We start from the raw sequence: 16,958 nt of genomic DNA, 5'->3' as shown, positions 1-16,958 counted from the left end.
TATGATTTAGGCTAGTGATGAACCGATTTTCTAGCATAAATGATATCGAGCGAAGTGGTTAGGAAATTAAATGACATTTTGAAAATGAATCATCTCAATATCATGCATGGTGTTTGGAACTCAACTGACTCGATAGGGAAGATATGATCTTCCTATGATATAAACCGAGACGGGCTTTTCATAAATAGTTTGAAGCTACAAGGGTTTTAACAGTCTCGTTTAACGTCAACATTTTGCAATTTTATGGTCGTTATAATTATCTTGTTTTACAAATACAGTTTCTCATTAGATTGGATGCTATCTGATTTGTTTTATACCAACTGAGGCCGTTCTTTACATATTGATTTTGACTACGGATTACGCCATTTACCTGATATAGATAGGGGGCTCTCGGTGGGCGTGACCGATCAGCAGGGGATACTTACTCCTTCTAGACATCTGATCCCACCTAAATTAGTTGCAGGGTTCTGCGTTTCCTTGCTCTAAATTTTGTATTCTTTATAAAATTTAGGACATTGATCATTCACTATTCGTTAACTTCACCTTAAGCATTCATTGACTTTCACATTTTACAGACATGTACATGTGCATATCCTTCAGGATGTAGAAAATACATTAATATGAAATGTGAAAATAACGAACAGTTATCAATCTCATAACTCCTATAAGCAATACAAAAGAGATAGTTGGGCAAACACGGACCCCTGGTCGCACCAGAGGTGGGATCAGGTGACTAGGAATAGTAAGCATCCCCTGTCTACCAGTGACACAAGCCGTGAGTCCTATATCTTGATCAGGTAAACGGAGTTAACCGTAGTAAAAGTAGGTGTGTCAAGAACTGTCTAACAATCCGTATGAATCAGGGCAGACAGCGTTTGACCCAATGATAGGTTGTAATGACAAACTACATCGTTATAACGACAATAGAATTTGCGAAATTCGGACTTTAAAAGAGAATGTTGAAACTCCTGTACCATCAACCTGTTCAGTAATACATTTATATCCTAAAATCACTGTACGTTGTATTCACTTCCACACACACACACACACACACACACACACACACACACACACACACACATACGTGTAACGCGTGTCAAATGAACACCTTAACTCCCCACCTGCAACTGAACACTTCTACAGTTATTGGTATTTTAGTACGAAAATTTACTATTTGGTACTAAAAACAACATAGAAGACATTGCTGCGGTCGAAATTTGTGAAATATAGTTTTATTCTCTCCTTGAATTTTTGCTTATCAAGTGAACACTTTCCTTTACACACTGTCAATTGAACACTTTCCTTTACACACAGGCAATTGAACACTTTTCTTTACACACGGTCAATTGAACACTTTCCTTTACACACAGGCAATTGAACACTTTCCTTTACACACGGTCAATTGAACACTTTCCTTTACACACAGGCAATTGAACACTTTCCTTTACACACAGGGGATTGAACACTTTCTTTTACACACGGTCAATTGAACACTTTCCTTTACACACGGTCAATTGAACACTTTCCTTTACACACAGGCAATTGAACACTCTGAAACACGCGGCCAGTTAAACACTCTGATACACACGGGCAATCAAACACTTTGAAACATCCAAACAATCATTCTCACCACGCTAAATACATAAGGCCAATCTCTAAAACTTACAAAAAAGTGTGAAACGATTACATAAATGGAAATTGGGATGGGATAGACAGGGAATCCACACATTTCGTTGAAATTATCGCCTTAAGAAAATCAACAACAAAAAGGGGGGGGGGGGGGATAGTATTGATTGGATGATTGATTGCTTATATAATTTACGTCCCGTCGAGAATATTTTATTCATATTGAGACGTAACCAGCTTTAAGCGGAGTACCTATCCAATGTATCCATAGGGTTCAAGGTCGTAGCAGTGAGGGTTCTTTGAAATTTCGTGCGAACACCTACTACATGTACGACCAGGGATCTACGTTTATAAGGTCACATCTAAAAGATCCGTGATTCTCACTTCTAAATGTCGAGCGTTTGGCGAAGGAGCAATCACTACCAATTTCAACGTCTTAAAATTGGGTTTGCGAATGAACGGTGCTTGAACTCACGACCTCCCGGTTACGAAGCGAACTCTCTACCATTGAGCTACCGCGACCGGTCGGGGAAGGGGTAGTAGTGTCCATAATGATAACTTTAATTGTAATAATAACTTATAATAATTATCATTATATATATATATATATATATATATATATATAATATATATATAAAGCACTAAATAATCACAACTAGGTACTGAAAATTTTCGCCCCAGCCCGGGGTCGAACCAGCGACGTACGGCACCCACCGCCAAGCAAGATTGTCAAACCAGTGCGTAAGTCCACTCGGCCACAACGATTTCCCTGATATATACTCCCTCGTTTGTCAATACATGCTGTACGAGCCAGACTCGGTAGTAATTCAACCAAAGAGTATGATAAATAAAATCAAAATTCTGTATAATGCAGTGCCTAAAAGATCTAAAACAAGTATTAATAATTATATACATTTTTTGTATTACTTTTAAGTTTTTTGTTGACTTTTGATATAGATAAAAATTAGATATCTTTGTAAAAAAAAAAATGTTACGCGATATCTTAATTCCACTCCAAAAGGTAACATTTTCATGAACATTCTGTGTAAATGTAACTACATAGATGTGGCCTTACAGAAAACTTTAATCAAACGTTGCAAAAACCATAAATTGTTTGAAAATCCGGTGTATAATACCAGTTTATATAACTTCAGAATCAGGATTTGCTCCAGATTCCTTCATATACTGTTACAAAAATATCTACATGTTTATGATATGTACATGGAAATTATGTCAATTTTGACTATCATCTCACTTTAAAATATGAGGACAAAATTGTAATAGAAAACCCCCAAAAATCACGATTTTCCTTCATCTTAGATATTTTTGTTTAGAGATTTCGTGCTTTAGGCACTCATTACGTCCTCCCCTTGGATAATTCCTGGTTTCGCTCCCGCCACATGCCAACAACTAAATATCCGCTAAACGTGTTGGACCCCCCCCCCCCCCCTCCCACTAAACACGTCTGAAACACACTGAGGACAGGGATGACCAAATTCAAGGGAATATATTACTTTCTGTTTTTGTTCAAAAACTGGACGTGTCCTCTCATGACTTTTGTAATACAAATTCACCAGGATGATTTTTAAAATCTTAATGTTTTACATAAGCTCAAATAATTGAAGTCCAATAATATCCATGTGGTGGAAATATTGCTTGCAAAAATTAATTTAGAGCTCTGTATGAATGACTTGATTATCTCTTTTAATTCAATAGATCTTTTTAATTATATATGCAGGGCTATTTCATAAGTAATTAATGCGCACATCGTTGTTTTGTTTTTAAAAAGAGAGCAACAATTCAATTAAAGAAATCATTCATTCAGTTGTGGATATGTCGAATTAATTAAGGATTATATCTCAATTAGATAATTACTCTCACTAACATAATTATTGCACGCATCAATTTAATTAATGATATCATTAATTCAATAGAAGAGAGCAATAATCCATTTATTGCGCACATTAAGTGATGTTAGCATTAATGAATTATTGCTCTCTTCAATTGAATTGTAGCATGCATTAATTCTATTGTTGGTATCATTAAATTATAATTCATTTGAGGAATGCAACAATTAAGTTATTGTGTGCATCAATTCAGCGGAATAAATAATGATATCAATAATTCAATTCAAATGAAGATATCATTAATTATTTGAAGAGATCTTTGATTGCAATGTTGCGTGCATGAAATGAATTAATAATATCTTCAAATAATTAAAGATATCTTCAAATATCTGAGTTTGTTATTTTGGCGCTCCATAGATCTAAAACTTCCTAGTGGATTCCAGTGCTTTCTGACTCAAGACATCATACCAGTTCTTGCCACAAATGAATCTCACCATACAAGTGATCTAGCCACCTCTCTTTTAATCTCTTCATAGTATTCATATACGTAAGAGGATTTTTCTCCTTGAAAAGGTGATATTTAAAAATTTGTCACTCTTTAAGGAATTTTATGATCCCCTAATAGTATGTACATGTACCATGGTAATTTCTGAACTGTTCGGTGAAAATGTTGACAATCAAGAATCAGTCACTGGTTATTCATGTGAAATTTAGCTATCTCATATGAATAAACTCTTGATTATTTTACTACAATGTACCATATTAACCAATTTCGGAAATAATTCCTTATTTGTCTTAAATTTTAATTTGATATAAAGATCGAGCAAACTGAAACAATAAACCAAAGTTCACATTGAACACCAGTGAGGCAATCATATACAAATATCAAATTCATATATTATAGAATTCATTAAGATATTTGAATTATTCTAATCTTTTAATGTTTCATGGTAGCAATGAAAACAGCAGGTCTTTTATTCTCAGTCATATATTTTATTATATAACAGGGGATATTACATGTACAATTAGTAAATATATATACATCATATATGTAATTGCATGTGCGAGAAAAATGTATACATACATACATAAGTAATTCAACCACAGACATATCCATAAATTTACATTTAATACATTGAATGAATTGAATATGTCCTTTGATTAAATAATGAACAAAGATGGATCCATATGATAATACATGTATTTGTAAAAGAAAAAAAGGAGTTCCATTTCTCATACAAATGATATAGGTAGAAATATCAAAATCAACAAGAGGCCCATGGGCCACATCGCTCACCTGAGTCATCTTGGCCCTGCTGTTTTGATTTTTAAATGCTATTTTATCAATCTTTATTCTCATGAATAATGTGACCCAAACCTAGCTCTAAAGAACACAACATTACTAAAATGAAATCATATAAGACAAAGATATGACTAGCATGATATTGCTGTTCTGGATAAGACCAAGGTAAAAAGTCGTAGGTCTTGGTATGATATGAAAGACCTTGCCATAAGTAATCAATATACAAAACATAAATGCCCTATCTAAAATAGTCCTGGATATACTTAATACGTTATACTTTCTTAAAAGTATGTCAAACTCAGAGTTCAGGGTCACAAGGTCAAATAACATAATATGATTGATTGTTTTAACTGTTTTCCGCCACACTCAACAATTTTTCAGTTATCTGGTGGTGCCCAGTTTTTATTGGTGGAAGAGAGAACCCAGATACAATGTACCTGGGAAGAGACCCCCGACCTTCCGAGAGTAAACTGGAAAACTTTCTCAATTACCGGTGCGAGCAGGATTCAAACCCGTGCCAACCAGAGGTGAGAGGCTCCTCAACAAGATGAAAGGTTTTATCATAAGAAATTCATAATATATAATATATATGAAAGATCTACCTTAAACACAATGTAGTTCAGGACATACTGAATAGGTCAGATTTGTTTTGCCATAAAAATTGTATATACAAGATATGAAAGTCCTAGCTTAAATAGTTCAAGAGATATCTTTAAAGAATTTTCCTTTATATCAGCTAGCATATAAAACTTTGACCCCCTATTGTTACCACACCATAACTCCCGGGGAAATGATTTTAACAAACTTGAATATGCACTATGTCAAGAAGGTTTAATGTAAATTTGTGTGCTTCATACTAAATTTGAAAAGAATTCCGTTATTTGAATCGTAGATTGATCGCTGTGCGGTATCTTCATCTTTCAGTTATAGAATTTAGTTAAAAATGTTCAATTGTTAATGTCGACGGACTACAACAGATGCAGATCAATAGCAATATGTCATCTGAGTTTACTCAAGTGACCTAAAATTGTATAATTTTTCTAAAGCTTTTGAAAATTGATAATGCTATAAAAGCCTAGTCTGATCCCTTACACTCCATTTCAATAGTTAAGCGTAAAAACAGACTGGTGGGGATGGGGACCAAACTTAAGAAAGCTGTGAGATTAGTTCAATATTCAAACCTACAGTATTTGAATAATAAGTATTTAACCCAACTGGGATGATTTCATCCTAAATATTTCACTAAAAATATTTGTGAGGATATTAGTTCACACAGACATTATGTTTCAAAATGAGTATGAGTATGGAAATGAACTGGGGTTCAAATTGACTGGCTACTTAACATGGCTACATCAACAAAGAAATTGAAATCACTTGAAGCTGTTTTGGGGTTATATGTGGGTTTAGAAAATATTTGAAAGTATGTTTGGAAACAAGTATAGTGGGAAAATATGTTGGGAATTATTTAATATTAAATTCATGAGACAGCGATGCAGGAATGCAGTGATAGAGGGACTTAAACATGCACTTTTTTTCTCTGCCATAAATTGAAGTTTTTTTTATAAGGGGTTCATCTGAAGCTCTCTTTTCAAAGAGCTACGGTTCTGCATCTAGTTTTTGAGGAGAAGATTTTAAAAGATTTTCCTTGTATATATTTCACATGTAAAACTTAAATCCCCTATTGTGACCCCCACCCTACCCCTGTGAGCTTTTTACAAACTTGAATATGCACTATATATGAATGTAAAACTTTGATTCTCTATTGTGACCCCACCCTACCCCCAGAGACCATGATTTGCACAAAACAGGAACCTTTCGTGTGAATTCAACTTTCCTGGTCCAGTGGTTCTTGAAAAGGTTTTTTAAATGACCCCACCCTATTTTTGCATTTCCATGATTATTTCCTTTTTGAAGGGTGCATGACCCTTTATATGAACAAACTTGAATACCCTTTATCTATTGATGATGCATACCAAGTTTGATTGAAACTGGCCCAGTGGTTCACTCTGGAGAAGAAAATGAAAATGTGAAAAGTTTATAAACAGACAGACGACAGGCAAAGGTGATCAGAAAAGCTCACTTGAGCCTTTGGCTCAGGTGAGCCAAAAAAGTATACAAACATGTTTAATGTTAAACTTGTTTGTTTTATTGCTAAACAGCTCCATTGCCAGCATCTACCCTTACTGAGCTTCCAGTGTCAGACCTTGATATCAATCATCATCACTCATTTTGACTATCCAGGCCAAATTAATCTTTTTGCAAGGGTGAGGCCTGGCTGTCCTGTCGAGGTTGAAGTTTGTACTTCCACACTTGGCGACCCAGTGGATTGATCCTATCCAATCCTGTAAACTCTAGGTCTTGTTCTAGGATCTCATCCCATGTCAGCTTTGGTCTACCTATGAAGTTCTTTTCTGTTGATAACGATGCATAACATTCTGACAAATCTGCAAAAATATTTAGAGAAGTGATTAGTAAAAGGTCTTCATAGAAATAGCAATAAATGTATAAATAGATAAAAATCATAATTTCTATTTCTACAAAGTAAGTGTTTATCAAATGATCAGCTGTAAATTACCTAGGCTGTGTCAAGCTGAATGAGCTAGTTTGTGCAGAACGAACAAAAATTACACCAAACACAGCGACACCTTTTGGAAATTTTATTTTTACAAACTTGAATCTGCACTACAGAGCTGTATGTCAGGAAGCTTTCATGTAAATGTAAACTGCTCTGGCCTAATGGTTCTTGAAAATTCTCTATACTTATTTGAATGTAAAACTTTGATCTCCTATTGTGGCCTCGGCCAACCTTCCCTGGGAGGCATGATTATGACAAACTTGAATCTGCACTATTTCAGGAAGCCTTTACGTAAATTTGTATTTTACTGGCCTTGTTATTTTCCTACTTCTTGTGAAGATTTTCCCTATATATTTGTACATGTAAAACTTTGATCACCTAGTGTGGCCCTATTCTACCCCAGGGGGTCATGATTTGAACAAACTTCAATCTACAATTGTCCGGAAGCTTTCATGTAACTTTCACATCATCTGGCCCAGTGGTTCTTTAGAAGAAGATTTTTAAATGACCCCACCCTATTTTTGCAATTTTGTAATTAGATCTTCCCTTTGAAAGGGGGTGTGGCCCTTTATTTGAACAAACTTGAAAGCCCTTCACCAAGGATGCTTTTTGTCAAGTTAGGTTGAAATTGGCCCAGTGGTTCTTGAGAAGAAGTCAGAAATGTGAAAGTTTACAGACAGACGGACAACAGGGAAAAAGAATGTTCAACTTCAGTGTTACATGAAAATGTACTTCAAAATCACTCAACAACAATTATAATATTGCTGTATGGAAATTTTCTGTCCAAAGAAAACAATGTAAAAAAAATGATGTAATCTACACTCTACAGCAACATGTGAGAATAATGAACGTGAAATATATATTCTGAAAAAAAAAACAAGAGATGTTTGTAAAACACATATGCCCCCCATGGTGCAAAATTGAAAAGGGTTATACACACACCTCATTTAATTGATAGTATTATCATCAATTCAAAATATTGAGCAGACAATATCTTCCTATGTCAAGAGTGAATTGACCATGTGACCTAAAATTCAATAGGGGTCATCTACTCCTTATGCTGTACCAGTGTACCAAGTTTGGTACGTGTCAATCAAACAAATAATTCTTAAAATATAGGAGACAATATATTACTATGTCCAGTTCAACTTTTGACTTTTGACCTCAAAATCAATATGGGTCATCCTCTCCTGAAGATGTACCAGTGTACTAAGTTTGATGTCTGTCAAGTAAAAGGGTTATCAAGATATTGAGTGGACAGTATATTACTATGTCCAGTTTGACCCTTGACCTTTGACCATGTGACCTCAAAATCAATAGGAGTCATCTTCTCCTGAATATACACCAGTGTACTATTTAAAGTTTGATGTCTGTCAAGCAAAGGGTTCTGAAGATATTGAGCAGACAGTATATTCCAATGTCCAGGTTGACCCTTGATCTTTAAACATGTGACCTCAAAATCAATAGGGATCATCTTCTCCTGAAGATGTACCAGTGTACCAAGTTTGATGTCTGTCAAGCAAACAGTTCTCAAGATATTGAACGGACAGTATATTCCTATGTCCAGTTTGACCCTTGACCTTTGCTCATGTGACCTCAAAATCATTAAGGGTCATCTTCTCCTGAAGATGTACCAGTGTACCAAGTTTGATGTCTGTCAAGCAAACAGTTCTCAAAATATTGAATGGTCAGTATATTCCCATGCCCAGTTTGACCCTTGACCTTTGACCATATGACCTTAAAATCAATAGGGGTCATCTACTCCTTAGGATGTACCAGTGTGCCAAGTTTGATGTCTTTCAAGCAAAGGGTTCTCAAGATATTGAGCGGACATTATATTCCTATGTCCAGAGTAGATTGACCCTTCACCCTTGACCTTTTGACCTGAAAAACAATAAGGATCCTCTTCTACTCATAACTAACCAGGGTTTGACACTAAGGCACGTCCGACCGACCGAATCTACTAAATGATACATGTAGGTCCGGTCGGGTAAAATGTCGATTTACTAGTCCGACTGGTCATGTTGATAAAATAAACAAGAAACTTTATTTTAAACCATAAGATATCTTATTTTTAACTTTAAAAAATAACTGTAAAGAGTTTGCGAGCAATTTTGAACCGCGTGATGACAAAATCTCTATTTTTAGTTCGAATACATAGTCGCTGTCGGAAGTGATGTTTTACGACATTTACTCTTTGTTAATGGGTGTAAAGTTATATTTCGGATAAATATATATAAACTGAATTTATTTTCATTTGAAAAAAACCCCAGTTTATTTTAATTGAATATAAGAAAGTGTCTATCACAGGGATCGAAATTAACTTTTTTCACCACTAGCAAATTTTAGCTAGTGGATTATTTTCCAACTAGCAAAATTGAGCTTTTACTAGCATTTTTCAATCGATTACTGTTTTACATGAATTTAAGAAAACAAGCATGTCTCTTTATCAAAATTTTGGGAAAATCTTTTAAAATCTCCTTTAAAGTGCAATAATAAAAATAAGATTGCGAATTCTTTCATTTAAAATTCAATGAATTATCAGACAACATACATGGTGCGGGTCATATGGTACACTTGTGCGGCGTACTCGCTGTCCAGAGATCTACCACCTATTAACAGCATCATGTGGATTGAAATCTTGAAGACTGTTTGCGCCAATTTAAACTATATGTTCAAAACTTTTGGAAATTTCATCTAAAAAAATTCTAGTTGAAAAGAAAACCCCGCGAACTCGAAGTGTTTGACTATAGAGTACAGAAGGACACCGCGTGAAATGGTGACACACTGTCATGTGTTGTTTTATATAGACACGGACGAGATCAATATGCTTGCTATTTAAATCAGACGTCTCTGAGACATCCGAAGTGTGTATGAAGTAGGCCATCGACTGAGATGACCTTGGCCTTAGTTATTTATTCGATCCACGTTTACTTTTTCAATACTTGTATATTCATTCTGTAAAGAGTTTCTATGCACAAGACAAGATTATTGTAAACTTCAAAGTACAGCCAATAAACCGAGGAAATCCGGGGAAAAGATTGGGGTTTTTTCACTCGCAAAAAGTTGCGATCACTTGTGATTTTTTACTTGCAAATTCAATTTTTAACTCGCATTTAGCGAGTATTTCCCCTTAAATTCGTTGCCTGTATCAAATGAATAAATTAAATCGTAAATAGCCATTTTTCGTTGTTGACACATGTGCGGGAATGTCTCGACTTCTCGTCCTCAAGGAAGGATGTTCCGAGAAAAAAAAAGGAGTAGATTGGGAAGTTTGAAAATAAAAGCACCAAATTGAATGACGAGACTAAAGATGTTTTTGAGACAATTAAGTACGTTTTAGTTTAAACTTAACGTTTGTCATTTGAATTAAGTACTTAAATATGGAGAAACCATCAGGGTTTCTTTTCTCTGGAAAGTTGGTCAGGGCTAGTGGATGTAAGGTCAGGTCTAGTAAATATTATTTGAAGTAGCCCGACTGGTCTAGTGCTCAAGAAAGTAAATGTCAAACCCTGCTAACCCACATATGAAATATCATTATCATCAAGTGAATGGTTCTCAAGATATTGAGCGGACAACACATGGTCTACAGACCGACCGACCAACCGACAGACCGACCAACAGGTGCAAAACAATATGCCCCCTCTTTTTCAAAGGGGGTCATCAAAATAAACTCCAACCACCTGTCCATTTTTATTTCCAAACAAAGATGAAAATCTAAAAAATAATTTTATGACTAGGCCAAAATAAAAAATGTGTTTGTTTCAGGTCGCCTGCCCGACCCTAAATATATCCACCGACCCTATTAATTTTTTTCAATTTTCCGATTTCAATTCATCGATATACGAACTATTACCCGAAATGCCAAGACATCTATAATTGTAATATTAAAACTCCATCACATACTGTGTATTTTGTCAATTAAACATTGTGCTCTGAACCCATTTTTTATCTGTTAAACACATTATATTACAACTTTAACTATAAAATTTTCATTGATTCGAAGGCACTTATTTATTTTTATAAAAAAAAATATTTAAAAAAAAATAAAATAAACCTACCTACCAACCCTTTTTTTAAAAATCAGAGGCGACCTAAAACAAACATTTTTTTTTTTGGCCCTATGTGGCCTAAAATATTTTGTATACTTACTAATTTCAAAACTCGAAAGGAAATGTTATCCATGTGAAGCCATCTTGCTCTGTTCATCCTCTGGGGAAGACAATTAATTCTTTGATTTTGCAGTTTGTGTCATGACTACACCATGATATCTTCTAATCTCGTCATACTATCAGAAAGTAATTTTGGCAGTTGGCAAGTGTATCAATGGTGTTACTTCTTCATGATCAGATCTTCTATACTGTGTCATATTCAGCATAAAGTAACAATTAAGGGCTATCATCTAGTTCTGAGGTACTGAGGAAGGGCTGTTTTTCTCAACACATAGCCTTTCTTCTGGTATTCTTAGGGATACTTTATTCATCTTTTAATTACATTTCCTTCTTGGAGATTAAAAGTTGAAGACCACTGAAAGAAAAAGAAGTGATTTAATGAATTCCATGTAGTTTATCGAATGTGCTGACCAGAATATTATCTAACTGTAGCCCCCCCCCCCCACCCCCCCCCCCCCCCCCCCCCACCAAGCATGCAATGTCATACATGTAACTGAAATCAATACTTATAAAAATTAATTAAAATTAAAATCTTCAAATATACAATCTTGTTACACATCTCCTATATTTTTCACTTACGATAACTCTGAATTTTTAATAAGTGCGTCCTTTTGTCCACAAACTTTTAATAACCCCTCATAAACAATTTACAAATATGATATCAGAAATAATAATCTAAAAAATTATCCTGTTGTTCATAGATGCATGCCATCAACATTAAGAGTATAACAAATAACAAAAGCTCTCCTGACATTGTGCCATTCTGAAAGAAATGAGGTGCTTATACCCCCAAAGCCAGGGGGGTAACCCAGAATTGTGTCTAGAGAGCGGAATAATATATTTATGGAATTAACCAAAAAATTAGTAATAATTTTTTTTTAGCTATGAATTCATGTTAAATAAAGTGCACCGCCATGACACATGATACGCCCGTCACATATTGTTAACAGTATAGATAGTACCCATTAAAACATTTTTTTTTTTATATCACCTTAATTAAATGTCACAGTGACCTTAAAGTATAATGCGACACACCTTCTACCTAAGATGCATTAGTTGACCAATTTTGGTGATTCTAGGTCTAATAGTTTTCAAGTTATGAGCCGGACAAGTTTTTGCCATATATGGCCATATCTTCTTAATGAAAAGTCACAGTGACCTGGTTTTAATGTGTGACACACCTTCTACCCAAGATGTATCTACAGACAAAGTTTGATGATTCTAGGCCTTGTAGTATTTAAGTTACGAGTCGGACACGAAAAAGCTAACAGACGGACGGACAGACACGCCATACCATAATACGTCCCGTCTTAAGACGGGCGTATAAAAATTGGTCATGGTAGCTCAGTGGTAACACAGTCTTCGACATTAACCAGTGGCCTGATGCCCGAGGCCAGTAAAATCGGGATCGGGCTTCTTAAAATATTAAACCCTGGAGTCCGATGGGCCTGTAAATGTTTTCTTATATGTTCTGTATATATTACAAATAAAGCGTGAGATTGACTCAGACTAAATGTCATGACTTAGTAGTCAAATTTCGCATAGAAAAATTATCAACCATGCTGCCTTTTCTGAAGTATAGGGAGGGGGCTCGTCCGGGAAATTCAAAACCACCCAAGCGTATTTCACAATCACAACCATCCGATAAAAAACCCCCAAAAAAAACTGTTGTACGAGGAGAAAAAAACGAAAATTCATGCCCCATTGGACCGAGGGCAGTGTTCAAAATTAACCATAGACCGAGTATATGTCAAATGGCACTGGTCTATGCCAACTGTAATTGAGATAGACCAAATTGTCTATGCCAATTTTCTAGATTTAAAGCAATAAAGTTATCCAAGAGGGCCTTGCATGGTCAGTCGACGTCTGATAAACATTATGAGGAAAGGATGATATTACAGAAATGGAAAGAAAATACACTTTCTAAGTATATTAGAAGTAAATGAAAATGTTTTAAATTTGTGTTATTATTTTTTCAATGTTGTGGTCTATGCCAATTCGATGAGGTCTAAGTCATCTTATTTTGGCATAGACCTGTGGTCTATACCAAGTTTTAAACCAATTTCGAACACTGCGAGGGTAGGCCTTGGCTAACATTTAAAAAATGTTTTGTACGTGGTGTATACAAAACAGAGTTGAACATGAGCTGCTGATGTATCTGCGAGATTAATCAGTCTATGCGAAAGACATCGGATCGTCGGACCTGACCGATGTGCAGTGCCTCAGGTCCGATGCATCATTTTTTACACCGGATCGGAATGTCAGATGTCTCAATGTCCGGTTTTGAGCTTTACTATCTTGATGCGGAGTTTGTTATAAGTAAAAAAAATAGCACACATCCAAATACGTAAATGAATTGATTAAAACCGCATGGACTGTCTAAAGTATTATACGGGAAGGATTCCTGGAATAGTATTACTAGTATAATAAATAAGATTCCCTTGGTTTTGCATCTTCACGTGTTTCACTTTTTTACATTAGGTTTTTCGGTCTGACAAAATTTGGTTCGGTCCGGTGTGTTCATTGATTACACTGGACCGAATGTCCTGTGTGGTCCAAAAACTTTCGCATATACTGGATTAATATGTTGAAAAATAATATAATCCTTTTAATGTCAGTTGTTCTTTAACTATGATCATCTTGACCTGTATTTTCCTACAGTAAAAGAACTGTGCATAGAGTAGAATCAGCAAATAACAAGAGATCAAATTAGAAAATAAACATTTTGGGCCTGCAAAATATTGTTCGGGCTTGCACAATTATTATACTGGGAGGCCCGAAGGGCCTGTGCTTTACAAAGTTTTTCGTGAAGACTGGTAACAGGATCAAGAAATCATGGTTTCGAGCCATGCTTGTACTTTATTTAGGGTGAAAATGTAGATAGTGAGGTGAATGCTCCATCATCATATTTAGCATTCAAAAGAGAAAGTTGCTGGTCTTTCAGATGAGACCTTTAAACACCACATGCATGCGTCTAAATGTGTGGCACTTCATACTACTGAAATATTCTCTACAGGTATTATACTAAAATCAAACATACACATACATGTATATTCATATATATGTTAAAAATCTTAATTATCATTTTAGAATTTTCTTCTTCTGACAAAATGATGCGCAAGTACATAAATGGAAGCTATGCCACTATATGTCATGACACTGTACAGCTTGATCAGTTGATACATCACATAAACAGTCACAGATGTAAACAATCAAGAAAAACTCAGTACACAACATCACCCCTTAATTTTGAATTGTAGCTGAAGATCATTCTGCCAAGATCGAAATGCAGCTTGGCAATGATTAGCGAGGGTTATATTATTCTTAAAAAGTAGATTGAAATCAAAAGTCAACTGCCAAAGTTATCAGGAGACAATAATCCATACATGGTTCGAATTTCCTCCACTGCCACCTAAAGTGCACGTGTAAACAACGCGTGTGACATGCACCACACCCCGACAGGCTACATTGTAAACAAGTAAAATGCATTCAGAGTAATAGTTTTACATATGATATTCTGTTTGGTTTATAGTCTTAGTAGCTACATACCTATGTTGTACACCTGTACCATGTGCGTACTGCAAACAGTGCGGCGTAATGTACATTTGCATCCTCGGGGATTTCAACCCGGACAAAGTGGAACATGCCAATCCGAATACATATATATCTTTCGTTTTTATTTTTGCATTTTATTTATTTATCTATTTATGTCATGGCGTTGGGAAAAAAACTTCAAAGTAGGGAGACAGATGAAAAGGGGGATACGGTCCAATCATCCAAAAAAAAGTCCCGTGTGGAGGGGTGGGGGTGGGGTTGATTCCTAAGGACTTGGCGCATATCTATTTGTTTTTAAATGTGAAATTCTATCCAAAATCAATATGAATTTTTAGTATACAGAGTACATTAACTGCAAAGATTAAATTTTAGAAAAAAACCCAAACAGTTCACGTACTAGATATATCACTTTCATCATCGGAATTTTCAGTAACTCGGGTACTCTGTCGCTTGTACATAACACGATCGGTATGAAACACCATTTAATCAGTCTATCTAATAAAAAACTCATTGTTAATATGCAAAATTTTTCTTTCAACCATGTTTACTTACCTCAGATGGGCCAACTTCTTTCCCTGGAAAACTCCATTATGATGACATCACAAATTACGTCATTCAAAACAGAGCATGCGCACTTCGAAAGTGTGTAAGCCATGCTCGCAAGGAAAAAGGATGGACGAGTGCTAAATCTTTACACACCTGTTACACACATCTCATAAATCCTGTTAAGTAAACACTTCAGGATTTTGATGGTAGATGAACTATTTAATGATTTTATGCTGATTTTTATAAAAATCCAACTGAACACCACCATTTTCGTGTTCCTTTGACCGACCCCGTGTTGATTTACACGTGTGCCTTCTTATTCACTGGTTCAATTGACAGGGCTTACAAACACACACACACACACACACACACATACGCGTAAGCACCTTCAAGTTGGGTCCTCTAACTCAGCACGGGCAAATGGGAACCCCCTTTTCTAGCTGGTATTTTGTAGTGGTTTTTTGGCTACATATTGATTTTAATATTACCAAAGACATGTGCTATTTCAAATTTTGATTTGACAAGTATTTCACAATATGACCTAGCACCTTCAAGTGAGGACTTCCGGTACAGATACACCCTGCCAACTTGGGACAACGATACACACACAATCAACTGAGGACACCATATACATACTGACAACTGAAACCGTTACATAATAGCAATAGCTAATTTATTTGTATCAAAACATTCTTGCAGTTTTTACATAAAAGTGAGAATATATATTCCTATTACATTTTCGAGCTCACTACGAAAATCTTAAACCGAACGTTTATATTCATCATAAAGAGCAAAATGAAAATAACTATTGACTTTATTGCCCGGTCTCTCCTCGAGGACATTTAAAAGTTTGAGAAATTTATATGCGGACAGTTTTTTTTCTTTTAGAGAAAAATCATGAAGTTGTCAGGACAACGAATAGACAATGAAAGGATTTTCGCAACACAGAATAGTTGCATTAAACTTGAAAATTCAAGTAGATGTCGACATTCCCTTCACGCTGCATCTCCACGGCCAGTCTTGCACATGCATAAATTATACGAATAGCGCATGCGAAATACGTCGGAGGTTTCCGCTAATGTTGCATATCCAGTTTTAGTTTGTCGAAAGCATAATGTATATATTTTTCTAAAATTTAATGTTCATTTCTTTTGAATATTGGAACGATTTTTAAAATCACAATATACATTTGTGAAATTTCAAATGTCGAATGTCATTTAATGAGTTAAATATTGTTAATATACTTCAGAAATGTTTTTAGCTCATCATGATATCTGTCGGCATTCTCCTGACATAGACATCAGAAGGATTTTAACAATGATCCGATATAGATA

The 16,958-nt window shown here is 35.3% G+C and overlaps 1 long non-coding RNA gene across 2 annotated transcripts; it reads right to left on the bottom strand.

Moving 5' to 3' along the window:
- Positions 1-4,012: 4,012 nt before the first annotated feature.
- On the bottom strand, positions 4,013-15,585 carry LOC125661858 (uncharacterized). Of its 2 annotated transcripts, XR_007365154.2 has the most exons (3): positions 15,073-15,585; positions 11,504-11,878; positions 4,013-7,220 (listed from the first exon to the last, which is right to left on the bottom strand). It is a non-coding gene; the product is annotated as an uncharacterized LOC125661858 (long non-coding RNA). The 2 variants fall into 2 exon arrangements; XR_008802652.1 differs by lacking the exon at positions 15,073-15,585 and having other exon boundaries at positions 11,504-11,961.
- Positions 15,586-16,958: the final 1,373 nt, after the last annotated feature.

This window comes from Ostrea edulis, chromosome 4 (genome assembly GCF_947568905.1).
Source record: "Ostrea edulis chromosome 4, xbOstEdul1.1, whole genome shotgun sequence".
In the NCBI taxonomy this organism is placed as follows: Eukaryota; Metazoa; Mollusca; class Bivalvia; order Ostreida; family Ostreidae; genus Ostrea; species Ostrea edulis.
This window is presented reverse-complemented; position numbering and strand designations above follow the sequence as displayed.